Below are 15,627 nucleotides of genomic sequence, written 5' to 3'. Positions count from 1 at the left end.
CTATAGCCACTTTGTTTCATATGCCTGCAACTTAGTTTCTCTTGTCCATTCAAGAAGCTTAATGCATGGTTGTTGGTGAAAACAATAAATTCCTTGGGCAAAAGGTAATGCCTCCACTTTCTAAGTGTTTGCATCATTGCATACAGTTCCAAGTCATATGTACTATACTTTTGTTTATCTTCGTTCAATTTTTCAAAAAAGAATGCAACCGGCCTATCTTTTTGGCTAAGGACTACTCCAATGGCCAAATTACTTGCATTTGTTTCTATTGTGAATAGTTTATTGAAATTGAGAAGGGTAAGAATAGGAAATTGTTCCACTCTACCTTTCAAGTATTCAAATGCTTCCTCTTCTTTGGTTGTCCATTCAAACTTTACCCTTCTTCCTACCTTGATGGTATCAAGGAGTGGTGCACAAATGTGACTAAAATTCTTAATGAATTTCCTATAGAATGTTGCCAACCCATGAAATCTTCTCACCTCTCCTAGTGTCCTTGGTGTTCGCCAAGTCAAGATGGCATTTACCTTCTCTAGATCCATTTTCAAAGTACCTTTGGATATCACAAATCCTAAATATATTAGTTCTTCCTACATAAAAACACATTTTTCCAGATTTATCAACAATTTATGTTCATGAAGTCTTTTAAGACTTGACTGAGATGTTCCAAGTGCTTTGCCTTGGTCTTACTGAAAACAAGTATATCATCAAGATATACAACCAAAAAAATTCCATTGAAGTCCTAAAGAACTTCATTCATCAATCTCATGAATGTGCTAGGTGCATTACTAAGGCCAAATGGCATGACAATCCATTCATATAATCCTTCTGTGGTTTTAAATGCAATTTTCCACTCATCTCCTAGCCTTATTCAGATCTAGTGATAGCCTAATTTAAGGTCTATCTTTGAAAAGTAACATGCACCTCCTAACTGATCCATTAGATCTTCAATCCTTGGAATTGGAAATCTATATCTGATTGTTATTTTATTCATTGCCCTAGAATCGGTACATAGCCTCCATTTGCCATCCTTTTTAGGAGCTAATACACTAGGGACTATACATGGGCTCTTACTCTTTTGAATCAACCCTTTATCTAGTAGATCTTGGACTTATCTTGAGTCTTGAGACTTCTACAGTTTGATCAGGGGTAAGCTTATAAGCTTCTTTGTTAGGTAGTGAAGCACTAGGTATGAAGTCAATGTGATGACATACATCTCTTAAAGGTGGTAGGGCATCTAACATGTCTCTTGCAACTACACCTTTGTTAATGTCGAGAATTTCTTGCACTTCTTTGGGTACCTCCTTAGGGGTTTCCTACTCCTTGGTCTTCAAGATTAAGGCATAGGCTCCTTTGGCTTCTTTTATGGTTTCTACCATCTCCCTTTCTCCTACCAATAATACCATTGGTTCTTTTTTCTTTTCATTCCTTAGGTCAGGCAGTGGTTTCATGGTGTATACATTTCCATCCTTCTTAATGGTACAAGTGTTTTTCATTCCATCATGTTGAGCCTTGAGGTCATACTGCCAAGGGTGACCTAATAGAAAATGACACACATCCATGTCTACAACACCATATAGTACTCTATCCTTATATTCTCCTATAAAGAAATTGACCCAATTATGTTCATTTATGAGGGTTTGTTGGCCTCTATTATGACAAGATACATGGGATGGGTTGGGATGGGGCAACCTTACAAGTTTGAGTTTGTCTACCATTTCTTTAGACACTAAATTTTTAGTTGAACCGGAATCAACAACAAGTTTACAGACCTTACCATGGCTCTTGCAATGGGTTTTGAACAACATCTTCCTTTGTGGTGGTTCTTGTGGTGTTGGTGTCTTTAGAAATGTCCTCTTCATCATTAGGCATACTCCTTCTTCTAGATCCAAATCCTTTGAGGGTGAGTGGGAACTTTGTGCATCCTCCTGGATCATGTTTGTTCTCCTATCCTGTTGCATGCTTGATCCTGTCTTCTCTAAACATCTATTGGCATGGTGACCCATTTGGTTGCAATTGAAGTACCTCATAGGTCCTCCATTTCTCCCACCAAATCTACCTCTACTATTGTACCTCCTGGATTTGTATCCACCTCTAGAACTGCTCTCTCCTTGTGAGTTCTCTTGGTTTGACTCTCCTTGGGGTCTGAAGTTTTGTCCCTTTCCACTAGACATTCCTTTACCTCTACCCCTGTTGTTCTAGTCTTTTCTCCTCTTGAGATTTTCTTTGACCTTCAGTGCAAATTGATAGCACTTTTACACTATCTCTTGGTTGCAAAGGTTCAGTTCATCCTGAATGTTTATTTGCAGGTCGTTCAAGTATCTAGCTACCTTCTCAGTTTCACCTTCCATTGTCTTGGATTTCGCACATAGCCTTTGGAATTCCTTAGTATAGCTACTGACATCCATCTCCTATCTCAAGTTCTATCTCTTTTTATGAAGTTGTACTTCATAATCTTTAGGTACATAAGCTTCTTTGATCTTGGAAACCATAACCTTCCATAAAGTGATCATGTTCTTTCCTTCCTTCACCCTTTCTCCTTGAGTGAAGTTCCACCAAGTCAATGCTGCACCTTTCAATTTTGTCCTTTCTATCTTGACCCTCTGGTTCTCAGTGATCTCATCACATTCAAATAAAATTTTCAAGGCATCCACCCATTCCATGACTAAGTCTAGGTCCATCTTTCTACTGAACATGGGCAAGTCCGACTTACTATCAGAAGTCCTTCTAGCCACAGACTTGAGCACATTCACAAGGTGTCTTTGGTCTGTAGGAATTTCCTCTACCTCTTCTTCCTACTCTGGGGTCTCCTCTTCTTCTCCCCTTTCTTCCACTAGACCTTCTTCCCTCCTTCCAAGCTTGCATTTCAAACTATGTAGTTCAGTGCTCAATCCTTGCACTATCTTTGCAAGTTCAACATTGGTCACCTTCGAAGGGATCCTAAGGAACTCCTCTTCTCCTTCTTGGTTTTGGTCAGACATGTTCAACTATTTCTTCTCTTAGGCTTTTCCTAAGCTATGATACCACTTGATGTAGAGGTCAGCAGGGGAAGCACAATTAAACCCTAACTCCAACCTTCTACAGATGATCCATCCTTCTTGTTCACTCTGGCCCACTGAACAATGTCTCCTTACTTAGCATGCTAAGGCTAATGGCTGACAAACCAAATTAGAAAAACATAGAAATACATGAAACCTTAGGTTTAGGGAGTGGACAAGATTCCCCTATCTTGTTTCAAACATGTTTTGATCAACCAAGCTGATCCCCAATGGCTCCTAGACCCACAACACCCAAGTGTTACAATACTATCATGCCAGACTGAATTCAACTTGTAGCCCTCCAAACACTATTTTTTGCAAACAAGCCTCAACCCCCCCAAAGGATGAAGAAAACAACCTCCATATCTGATTACTCATTATTGAGTACTTCTAGATTCCAAAAAGGATAGGCTCCAACTCCTTTTGCACACCTCTGAACTCCTCTCGGCCAAACAGGCCTAATAGGGGTAACTAGGTCTAGTTCTGAAGCAACAAACTGCAAATGAATTCACAAGGATAAATAAACCTTGAGTTCAGGTCTAAGGATGCTCCTACATACACAATTCAACCTTGGATTTGTTCAGTCCACTCCCAGAGTCCTTTTGCACTCCTACTTCCTAAATTCTGAGACCAAGCACATGGGCATGCTTGGCCTAGGGTATGGTGCGGAACCTAAGTGCTAACACTTCCTAGGCTACAACTACCAATGTCCTAACATACATTTCTCTAACTTGAACTCCCCTAATGGCCATTGTGTTCCAATGCAGGAATATCAAGTTAGAGCCATTGCTAGATGAAACCCTGATTTCACTTTACCCTAGTTGTCAGACTAGAACAGAAGAATTTCTAACTCAGATGTGTCCACCCAGATCCTAAGCCAATTTGAGAATAATTGGAACTACACAATTTAAACCTTCATGCCCGTGCCAAGTCCCACCAATGCAAATTATTAATTTTCAACACCCAAAAGATGTTCTATGAAACCTGCAACTATATTTTTGTCTGCACCAAAAGATTACATTACATTTGTTGAATCAATCTGCTCCCATTGGAAATGATTCACACTTGTTCAAATAGCTCTCCACCAACATTCTCAAATGAACTTCAAACCAGTCCAGCCGTTGGAAGGAGTTGAGAGATCAAATTCCTTTTCAGTTACATTTTCTGGCAGTTGTGAACTTCCATCGGGTCATCGACATAGGTCAAAAACATGACCTCTGATGCCCGATGAAATTTTTTACAATCATGTGGTTCTATCAAGTCATCAGGTTAACGCAAAAATAGTGCTCTCGATGTTCGATCACAACACTGCTAGTGGTGCACTCCTACCGAGTCTTCGGAGTAGCTCAAAAATTCTCCACCCAATGTCTGATGAAATGTCCTCAAGGTGGTGCACTTTTCCATCGGCTCTTTAGGATAACTTCAAGTGTTCTTTGTCGATGCCCGATAACACATGAACACAAGTTCTCTTTTCTATTAGGTCATCGAGATGACTTCCAGAGAGTTTCTCTGATAGTCGATGCCAAAACTCCAAGTGTTCTGACTTATCGGGTCATCGGGGTAAGTCAGGATCCTCAACTTCTGATCCTTGATGTTGACTCCTTTCGTATGCTACTCTATCAGGTTGTCATGTGGTGCTCATAACTGCTACACTGATACCTGATGAAAACTCCTTTGTAATGTTTCTGTTCCATCAAGTTGTTGGGTGGTGCTCAAAATAGCTATACCGATACTCGATGACAATTCTTCAAGAAGGTAAATCTATCGGGATAAATTACACTGATAATGCAACTTTATGCCTTTTTGCAACATTTGTTCTATCAACCATTTATGTATTTTTCTACACTCCAAAGGTTTCTAAATGAACCCTAAGCACATACACACAAAAATGACTCTTCCTAGTCTACCATAGATCCCTTGACCAAGTTTGACCAAGTGGTTTATAGGTGTACCAACTTGACAAATGGTCTTACAAAAATGGATCTTTATTACAACAAAGATGAAAAATGGAAAAAGGGCTTCATTATTGGGGTGCTCCTGCACCATTTAACCTTACATATTGAGGAGTCTTTTGACTTTTTGTTACCCTGCTCTGATCTTCAGTCACTATTGAATTTTTTGATACTGCTAGAGTAACTAGTTCAACATTTTGTTCTGGTATAGGTGCTATCGGTTCAGTTATGATAATCTCCACTTCTACCTATCTCGCATAAGTTTTGATTTCACCTTTGTATAGCTCATCCACCTTGACATTAGCGCTCTCCACAATTCTCTATAATCTTTTGTTATAACATTTATATGCTTTGCTTTCATTAGAATATCCAATAAATATCCCTTCATCACATCTAGGATAGAACTTTCCAATGGAATCATCTCTCTTGATATAACATTTACTACCAAAGATTCTGAAATACTTAACTGAAGGTGTATGACCAAACCATAACTCATAAGGTGTCTTACCAGTGTCTCCTTTGATATGAACTCTGTTGAATGTGTATACTGTCATGCTCATAGCTTCTCTTCAATGGATATGAGGTAGATTAGATTCCATCATCATAGTTCTAGCCACATCCAAGATAGTTTTGTTCTTTCTTTCCACAACACCATTATGCTGAGGTGTCCAAGGGGCATACAACTATCTCCTTATCCCATGCTTCTCACAATAACTAGTAAATTCATCAGATGTGAATCTACCACCCTGATCTGACCTTAAGCATTTAATCTTCAATCCTATCTCTATCTCAACTTTATCTTTAAAAATCTTAAACTTTTCAAAAGCTTCAGATATTTCCTTCAAAAAAGTAAACCACATCATTCTAGAATAGTCATCAATGATTAGCATAGAATATCTCACCGTGAAAACTCTTTATTCTAGTAGGACCACATAAATCGGTATGAATAAGATCAAGAACATCATTAGATTTATCATGAATAATTTTAAAAGAAGTTTTGACCTGCTTTCCCAATTGACATTCCTTACATATTGGATTATAGGGCTTCACAATTTTAGGTATATCTCTAACAACCTTAGTTTAATTAATCTTTACAATACAATCAGAATTCACATGACACAACCTCTTATGCCATAGCCAACTCTCATCAATTTGTGAAATCAAACATGTCTTCTAATTGGAGTTCAAATGAAATATGTTACCTTTAGTCTATGTATCAGTTGCAATCTGCAATCCAGATTTGTTAATGCTTTTGCATTTTCTATCCTTGAACTGTAATTGAAATCCCTTATCCACCAATTGTCCTACACTCAAAATATTTTGCCTTAAACCTTCAATATAATACATTATCAGTATTATTCTTACCATCCAATGATATAGTTCCTCTTCCTTTGATCATGCATTCTTTGTCATCTCCAAATCTAACTAGTCCACCATCAAATTCTTAGAAAGTTAAAAAACTTCCTTTTATATACATTCATATGATGTGAACAACCACTATCTATCACCCATTCATCCTTGTCTTCAATTTTAGCAGCAAGGGCCTTTTCCTCATTTTGAAAAATAGGTACCAAAGAATCTTCCTTAATAGCCAAAAATGCCCATTCCTTACAACTACCGGATCCACTAGCCGAATCTTGTGTCAGTTCATCATTAGAATTAGTTACACCTTCCTCATCCACATAGTAACATGATTTGTCTTTGTTTCTCCTGTACTTATTCTTGTTCTAATAATCATGGTTAGGCCTAAAAGATCTTCTAGCTTTCTCTTCAAATATTGAATTCCTCTCAAGACATCTAGATGAAAAATGACCTATCTTATTACATGCAAAACATTTAAAAGGTGATTTTCCTTCATACTTACTTCCAGCAGGACCTTTAGGTACTCTTCTAAAAAATAAGGCTTCTAGTTTCTCAAACTATTCATTTTCTTTCTTCATTTCATCTTGCTCCTTTGCATATAAAACTTTCCAATCACTCTTGCTGGTTGATGATGTAGGTGCATGAAAATCAGATTCAGTCTTTGCAGCTCCTTGAGGACCAAATTATTCAAGATCAAAAGCAAACAATTTTCCAACCAAAGTATCCCGATTAACATAAGTGTTCGCCATTGTTCTCGGCTCATTAATTGTAGTAGCCATCATCTTGTAAGTCGGTGGAAAAATTCTCAAAACTTTAGAAACAAGCTCATCCTCACTCAGAGATCCACCACAACACCAAATTCCCATAATAATTTCATTCTCTTTCCATGAAAGCAATAACCCTTTCATCTTCTTCCATCTTAAGGTTCTCATACCTTACCCGGTAACCATCAAGTTTAGCAATTTTAACAGTAGGGTCACCTTCATTCAAAGTTTCCAACTTATCCCATATAGCCTTTGCATTAGATTGGTCAGTTAATCCCATAATTTTCTAATCAGATAGTGTGCTCAAGAGTGCTTCTCTAGCTCTACAATCATTTTCAATGTCCTTATCTAGGCATGCCGGAGGAGGATTTCTAGATGCCGGATTATGAGGAGTATAGCCTTTCTCTGTGATCTCCCAAATTTCTTTCCCAATACATCTCAAATGAGTCTCCATTTGAATCTTCCATACTCTATAATTTGTGCAATCAAGGTTAAGAGTTTCTCTTCTAAAAATAGATGTAGTTGAATTATTAGTTACGGTAGGATCTTCCTCAAGCAGTTAAGCTTCTGCAAAAGACAACAAAGCTCTAATACCAATTGTTAGGATAATTGGTGGACAACTAAGAGGGAGAGGGGTGAATCAGTTATCAACAAATTATAAAACTTTAAGCTCACATAACCTTCTATAGAAATTCATAAACCAAATATTAGAATAGTAGATGTAACAGTTAAGCATAAATATAAATTACAAAATAATTAACCAAGCATCCATAAAACATGACACCAAGATTTTTACGTGGAAAACCAAGTAAAGGGAAAAAATAGGGTTGGAAGCGTACCCACAATCAAATAATACTTTTGTAGTAAGTATGTGATTACAATAAGAGGGACCTACACATGTAGGAAGGTACACTTCCTAGAGCACCTTGCTCATCACAAAAGGAGCCTCAATGACTACAAAGAAATCCAAACTACAATTCGGAAATAAGAATGAACTGCAAGAATAGCATCTCGTATGCCTGAGTATAGTTCCAATTAAGCTCAATACCAGAGGTCTTAAACCTCTTTCATAAACCCAATTTGATCACCTATGATAGACCAAAACCTCTGCATATGATTACAAAATTTTTCGCACATAGATAATCTGATATTCCATAAACTCACATACCACGATCTACAAAGAGATCTTACATTATATTTATACCAACCCATGACCTAAACAATTAGGTCAACTACCTAAAAGATAATACAATAGATCCATTACATAATCCACAAACTAATGATAAAAGAAGTCGGCCTAAGACTGAAACAATATAATCCAAACAATAAATCTAACTGGTGACGCATCAGGAGCATCAACCAACACGTTACACAAATTGGTCCATAACCTATATAGAACAACACCAGACCTATAATAGGTTTCCATAAGACAAATTAAACACCACTGACCAGTTGGAACATTAACATGAAAACCATCAGCATCCTGATAACCTTCTAGAAGCCGCACCAACACCACTTATTGGATTCATCAAAGCGTTGCCGGTAAAACCCTTACTAGTGACTAAAAGGCTTACCAGAACAAATGATAGCATCTAGATCATCAAATCCTAAACCAACTGAATGTGATACACATCAAGAACACATGAATAACCAATCCAATCCAATACCACAAGCTAGATGAATTCAAAAAATACCAGAGATGGTCTCCAGATCAATATCGTAGTCCAACCACTCTACCGGAAGCCGGTAGACGACGAAACAACTAGTGTTGACATCAATGACAAAACATCAATGCAACACATAATCAATTCCTCCACATTTCCAACACTTTACATTTGAAAAGTTACCCATGTGGGATAAGGAATTACTTGGCAAAAGCAAAGGGGCTTGCCCTGCATGGTATCATTTGGCTTAAAACTGTGATGAGGATGAAAGAGATAAAACACCCTGTGAGAAGAAATGAATAAAAATGGAGGATTTACCCCATAGGGATCACAAGATGCATCAAGTGGTGTTGCAGGCTAATAATATACAATGAAGAAAGAGTGTCCCTACCACCCCACATGAACAAAAGAGAAGATGAAGTCAATAAACTGGATGAAGCATTGGGGGATAACAGTGTTACAAAAGACAAAGAAATTCTTACCCCATAAGAGTCAAATGAAGAGGCAATATATGCTATGGGCTAAGTGGTAGGGAGGAGATAGGAGCTCCCCACTATCCTGCATGATCGAGGAAGGATCTCTTTATCATAGTGAAGAAATAGATGTGAAGACGTCATGTGAGGTAGCGAGAAAGATGATATGCTAAGGGAATTCTTATCCCACAAAGCTTGAAAGAACAAACAATGAGTAGTGCGAGGAAAGAGGAAATTGATGAATTAGTTCTTCCTACCATCCCGTAGTAGTAAAGAAGTGGATAATGGGAGCCCATAATGATAAAAAAATGCTTATCTCATAGGGGTAATATAAGCACACAAGGGATGATGGAGGATAAGAGGAGGAAGGAAAATAATAGTCCCCATTGTCCTGTGATGATAGAAGCCAAAACAAAATAGTAGAAAGATTGCTCTCTCTAGTGGGATAGAAAATACTTTGTGGGACAATGGGATGTATTGAGATGCAAAGAGGGACTTATCCCACAAGGAAATTGTAAAGTGAAAAATTGGAGGCTTAGCAAATTCGCCACTTGAAAGGGGCAAGTTGCTAAGTCAATTTCCAATTGGAGGACTTTACATTCAAAAGAGTGGTTGAATCCACTAGATCCAATCTGAGATGATGCAAGGACTGAATGCTAAGTACATTTGATTGTGTTTGGAATATGTTTGCTCCTCTTTTGTAAGTTGAATAAGTAAAGTGTGATGAATACTAACAGTGGGGGGTGAATTAGTATGCCAAAAATCAATGTACTTAAACACTTTGCTAGACTAATAGTAAACCAGTAAAATAGTTTAGTAGACAAACTAGTTAGCACACATGCAAACCAAATGGCAAATAGTGCATTCACCCACAGAAGCACAAACACCATAACACAAGAGATTTTGAGGTGGAAACCCAAATGGGAAAAACCACGGTGAGATGGAACTCACAAGTAACTATCTGTAGAATAGGAACCGGACTGGTTAAGGTTAGACCGATTAAGGTCATACAATGTTCTTTACTAGAATAGATCCTATTAGGAATCTCAATCTCTGTTAGGAGATAAGTCCAATTAAAGACTACCTTGCTAGAGGATTTTAGATCCACAGATGTGAACCACCTTGTTAGAGGATTTACAAAAGGCTTTTGGGCCTACCCAGTTAAGGGCTTCAGACTTGTCAAAGATGTGAGTAATCAACAAGTGAGTGATCTAGCAAATAGCACAGATTGCTTGGTTAGATCCTTGATAGCTCGTTCCTAATGCACTCCAGTATTACTTCATTCTTTAGCACATTCACACTCTCTCTAAGTCATCAACCACCTTAAACCCTAGACATGATGTCCTTATAAAGGAATTTGATTTCATGTCAGTCCAATAGGATTACAATACAATTTCCTAGGTTCAATGCATCTAGACATATTCTGTAACAGGACACAAAAAGCACCATTAAAGTGTCGACACCGTCAAACAATCGGTGGATGGTAACTCATCACACAATGTCAGTTGGTAACTCATCATAGAGTATTACCGATTCATACAGAATACTGGTTGCCAGTTTGACAAAATGAAGACTGGGAAATATGTGTTCTGCCGCTTTGATCCTTTGTATTGCTTGAGATCTTCAAACCGCTTGGGGCCAACATACCGCTTCAGATTGGTAAACACTTTTTGCAAAACACTGATAGTCTAAGGACTATAATGCATCATACCGGTTGGGAGCAAATACCGATTGAGCTTTAACTTATACATACAAAAGTGATTTGAATGCAAGTGTGTGTCCATCAATGACAATCACAACATAATCATCAAAAATGCCAACAATGTCCCCCTTTGGCATTGATGGCAACACTTAGGAAATTTTGACATCTAAGTGTTTTACAACAAAAATATGTCATAATCAAAATTACTCCCCCTAAGCATATGCACTATCTCTTTTGTAGAAAATACAATGTATACTACTTCTTAACAAAAATAACATGAAAGTATACATCAAAACATTCAAAATTTATACTTCTCCCCCTTTGCCAACAATGACAAAAATAATATTGCAGACTAACCCCTGTTTCATTAGTGTTAAAAGAATAAGAGTTTATGACAATAAAGAATAAAACTTGTCAAAAACTAATTTGAAGTCCTGCAAAAATTGTTTCATAGATAAGGACCAGGACTCAAGTAGGGAGGTAGCCACTTCTTTTTCTCTCTGCATCTGGGAGACCTATTCTTCCATGGCATCTATTATTCTCATCTCTTGAGTCACCGTTAAGGCATCCAGATTGAGAAAACATTTCTGAAGTATCTGTAGGCATGGGAGTAGAACCAGTTGGAGTTCCTGCAAATCTTGAGTCCGGTTGCTGATTTCCAACTCTATTTTGGTAGACTGGATATGAAACCAGTGAACGGTTTGTCCATAAGCTATAAAAGAGTCATACAGTGGCTTGAAGGTGCTCATGTATAACTGTAAGTTAGTTTGTAGCTTTTTCTTCTCAACAAGCACATCATCATAGAAGAGATGGGGCTGGCAAATCTTACTCAGTAGTAGAGTCCCCTCATCCAGAGCATTCCTTATGTCTTTTTGTGCTTTTTGCAGATTGGACCGGAGCTCATTTAGCTTCTTTACTAGGGCAATGTTGAGAGCCTTTTGATGCTCTTTCTTGGCATTTTCCTCTACTACCTCTTCTAGGCTCTGCACCTAATCATCCACTACTATGCATAGGAGCTTCAATTGTGCCAATGATGAATCAGTATTGGGGAGGTTTGTGTTGGGTAACAAACTGGTAAGAGTGTTCACCGCAGCTTGGATCACATCTTGCTCCTTCTTCCTTCTTAACACTTGAAGGCGTTCTTGAGCAACCTTGATGCTCTGTAGCAGCTCCATTTCATTTGCAGACTAGAGGTCAATAGGATTGGTGAGGTCAGTCAGTTTGGCTTGACTACTAGTTGCCTTTGGAGTCTCCATTTGAGTGCTTTTTTTCTGCTTCATCTTTCTCTATAGCTCTTAACTTTTCCTCTTCTATCTTTTTCTTTTCCTCTTCTTCTATTTTCCTTTTCTCTTCTTTCCTCTGCTTCTCTTCTTCTTCATCCTTTTTCCTTTGCTCCTCTTCCTACTGCTTCTTCTCCTCTTCCTTCTTTCTTTTCTCCTCTTTATCCTTCTTCTTTTCTTCTTCCTTCTTTCTTTTCTCCTCTTCATCCTTCTTCCTTTCCTCTTCCTTCTTTCTTTTCTCCTCTTCATCCTTCTTCTTTTCCTCTTCCTTCTTTCTTTTCTCCTCTTCATCCTTCTTCTTTTCCTTCTTTGCTTCCTTTCTCTTCTCCTCTTCTTTGTCCTCCTCTTCTTTCTTCTCCTTATTTACTTGTTCTACCTAGTTCTCCTATCCTATTGCTTTTGATGGTGTATCCTGAGCAACACCCTCTACATCCATAGCCTCTCCTGTCCTATTGCTTCTGATGGTGTAGCTAGTTCTTGCTCAGCCTTCCTATTGGCTTCAACCACTTGATGCATCTTAAGAGCTTCTTGAGCAAGACTGTGTGTATTCTTGATCACTTCTTGACCCTTTCCTTCTAGTAATAGGAGTCTTCTTCTTCTCATGAAGAAGAGGCCTTTGTATTTATTCATAACTTCAAAAAATTTTGAATTTGATACATCAGGAAAATGTTGAGCAAAAATTTTCTCTCTCATTTCCTTTTCCTTTTCTATGGCAATGTGCCATTTATTGTCTAAATAGTTATACAAAGAATCCGGTGTCTCAGATCTAATTTCTGAAGGTGACTAGTCATTAACACATAAATACTTAATGATTTCTCGTTCAACTAGTTCCTTTTCATCATCATTGAAATCATCAAAACAATCAATCAAATCATTCAACACTTTTCTCCTAATATTTTTTATAGTTCTTTGACAATGTCTCAAAGGTTTGTAGGAAGAAATGTCAATATTTACCGGTGCCGATGATGTCATTCATTCTTTGTCTTTTTCTTTGTTTGTCTTGTCTTCTTGGGTTTTTCTTCAGACACAGTTTCTTCTATGTTCAGTGAGTTATTCGTTGTCTTCCTCTTCCTCTCGAAGACTTTGGCAGGTGTCACTTCTGATTTCTTATTTGCAGGTGACCGCTTGGTCACTTTGGGACTGGCTATAGTAACCTGTGCCGATGTCGAAGGCACTACCTTTCCTTTCTTTTTAGGAGGTTCTACAACTGATGCAACCCTTTCCAAATAGATGTCTATTCTTTTTGCCTTAAGATCAAGAGGTGAGGTGATTAGGGTAGAAGCATACCCATCTAGCATATCATACATCACCTCATAGCCCATAGGCTCTACTTCTTCCCATCTGGGCTCAATGGCCTCCATTATGCATTCATCCACATTGATGATAAAGCAAATATCCTCTTCATATTTCTTGATAATGTCACTAGATATCCTTATCGTTTGGCTCATCTTGCGCCTGAACTCATCAAAGTACTTGTTTAGAACTTCAGGGTAACTGGTTCCAACTGCTTGCAGGCTCTCTTTGATCTGCTTGGTAACTGGTTGGTCGATAGACCACTGGATATCTCCAACTCCTAAGAAATAACCTTGGAAGTAGAAGAATAACCCTACCAGTAGTTATCCAAACTTGAATCTTAGTGCATTATCCTGTTTGATTGACTTAAGATTCAACATAAGTTGTCTTGGCATATAGGTGCACAGATCAAACAATGCATCTTCTTTGATCTTCCGGTAAGTGGCATTTATTATTGCAACAGAGATAGAATTAATTTTGCTAGTAGAGAACGTCTGGTAGCCTATCACCATGCAGGCATACTTGACCAGATCATCCTTGATTTAGTTGATGATCATGCCACATGAGTTGCTCACTGAACCAGTGAGCTTGGACATTTTCGTCTTGCTGACCTTCCTTAGGGCTGGCACTTCCCCTGTATTGCAGAAACCAGTGATGGCATGAATAGCTTGTGGTGTGATATCATGCGTCCACTCTAGGTACATCTTGTCACCATGAACTCTGCTTAGAATGATCCTAATATGGTCATCTATGAAATCCTCTAGGAAGTAAACCGCATTGTGAAGCTTCTTCTTCTCCAAGATGATATACTCCAGTTTGATCTTTTTATCCTTCCCACAGAATAGACCTTGTTGGGAATGGATCACAAGAGACCCTAGGTCTTTAATTTTGCAGTCTATATAATCAAAAATGCCTTCTTCCACTAACACACCAATCAGTACTTGAGACAAGGCATTATATTTCAACTTTTGTTGTATGAAATCCATAGAATCAATAATTGCACTAGAACTATCATGAGATGCGGAAGCCATGATAAAACAAAAAACTTGAGAAATACCTTTCAAAAATCGAGAATTTAGGGCTTGCAAATTCCACTTCACCTTCCACTTCATCAGTTGCTGAATCACCGCTTTGAGTTCTTCTCTTGACCATTTGACATTTGCTTTTGAATCTTCTTCAGGGTTTCAAGATTTCTTTGAATCGCAACACAAATGACTTTTTCTTCGTTCTACACTTGAAAAACTTCTTCGCTCAAAAAAAATGATAGTGAGAAATGATTTGAAAATTCATTTTAAACATATTCCTCACCTATCATAATAAATGCTCCACCATTAGGGCATAAACCTTAATTTACCTGTTACCATTTTTGGTCTTCTACCAAATGATAGGTATCACATACCAGTCAAGGTCTTTTACTAGTGTAAACTGGGTGTTCGTAGTGTTTCACAATTTGCTCCCCCTAATCTTTTCTGATGCTTAGTTTGTCAGCTCCATTATTTCCACACTAGGTGCAGAAACTGGTTCTTCTTGGAACACTGCAGGTCTTCTTCCAAGTTTTGTTCATATCCACTTAAATAGTGTCAATAACAATCTTTCCTTCTGGAGTGACCGGTATGTCATCCAATATGTTCTTTCTTGTTCTGCAGAATCTGGCAATGTGACCCGATTTGTTGCAATGATAGCAAACCATTCCACATGCTCTCCAAGGTCCATTATTCATGTTACCATTCTTCCTCCTGCATGTTGCAGTAGTGTGACCATGACCATGACAGATCAAATAGTTTTCTCTCCATCTAGTTGTTACTTGATAGCCACTACTTCCTAACTGATGATTAAAGGTATTAAAATAGTTGTGATTCCAATTCACAAAAGGTTCTAGACCAACTCCTTGAGTCCTTCAAGGATATCTTCCAACATTGTTCATAACAGACCTGCATTCAGATGCTCTATGCCCAAACTTGTTGCATGCATAACAATTACCATTGAATCTATAGGATCTAGGCTTTATCATTTAGAAAATAAGGGAAATTATTGTAAGCCTTACTCCTACACACATTGGTAGTATGTCCTTCTTTAAGACAGTTAAAGAAAATAGGTTTAAA

This window comes from Cryptomeria japonica, chromosome 7 (genome assembly GCF_030272615.1).
Source record: "Cryptomeria japonica chromosome 7, Sugi_1.0, whole genome shotgun sequence".
NCBI lineage: Eukaryota > Viridiplantae > Streptophyta > Pinopsida > Cupressales > Cupressaceae > Cryptomeria > Cryptomeria japonica.
The sequence above is the reverse complement of the archived record's forward strand: the minus strand, read 5'-3'. Positions refer to the sequence as shown.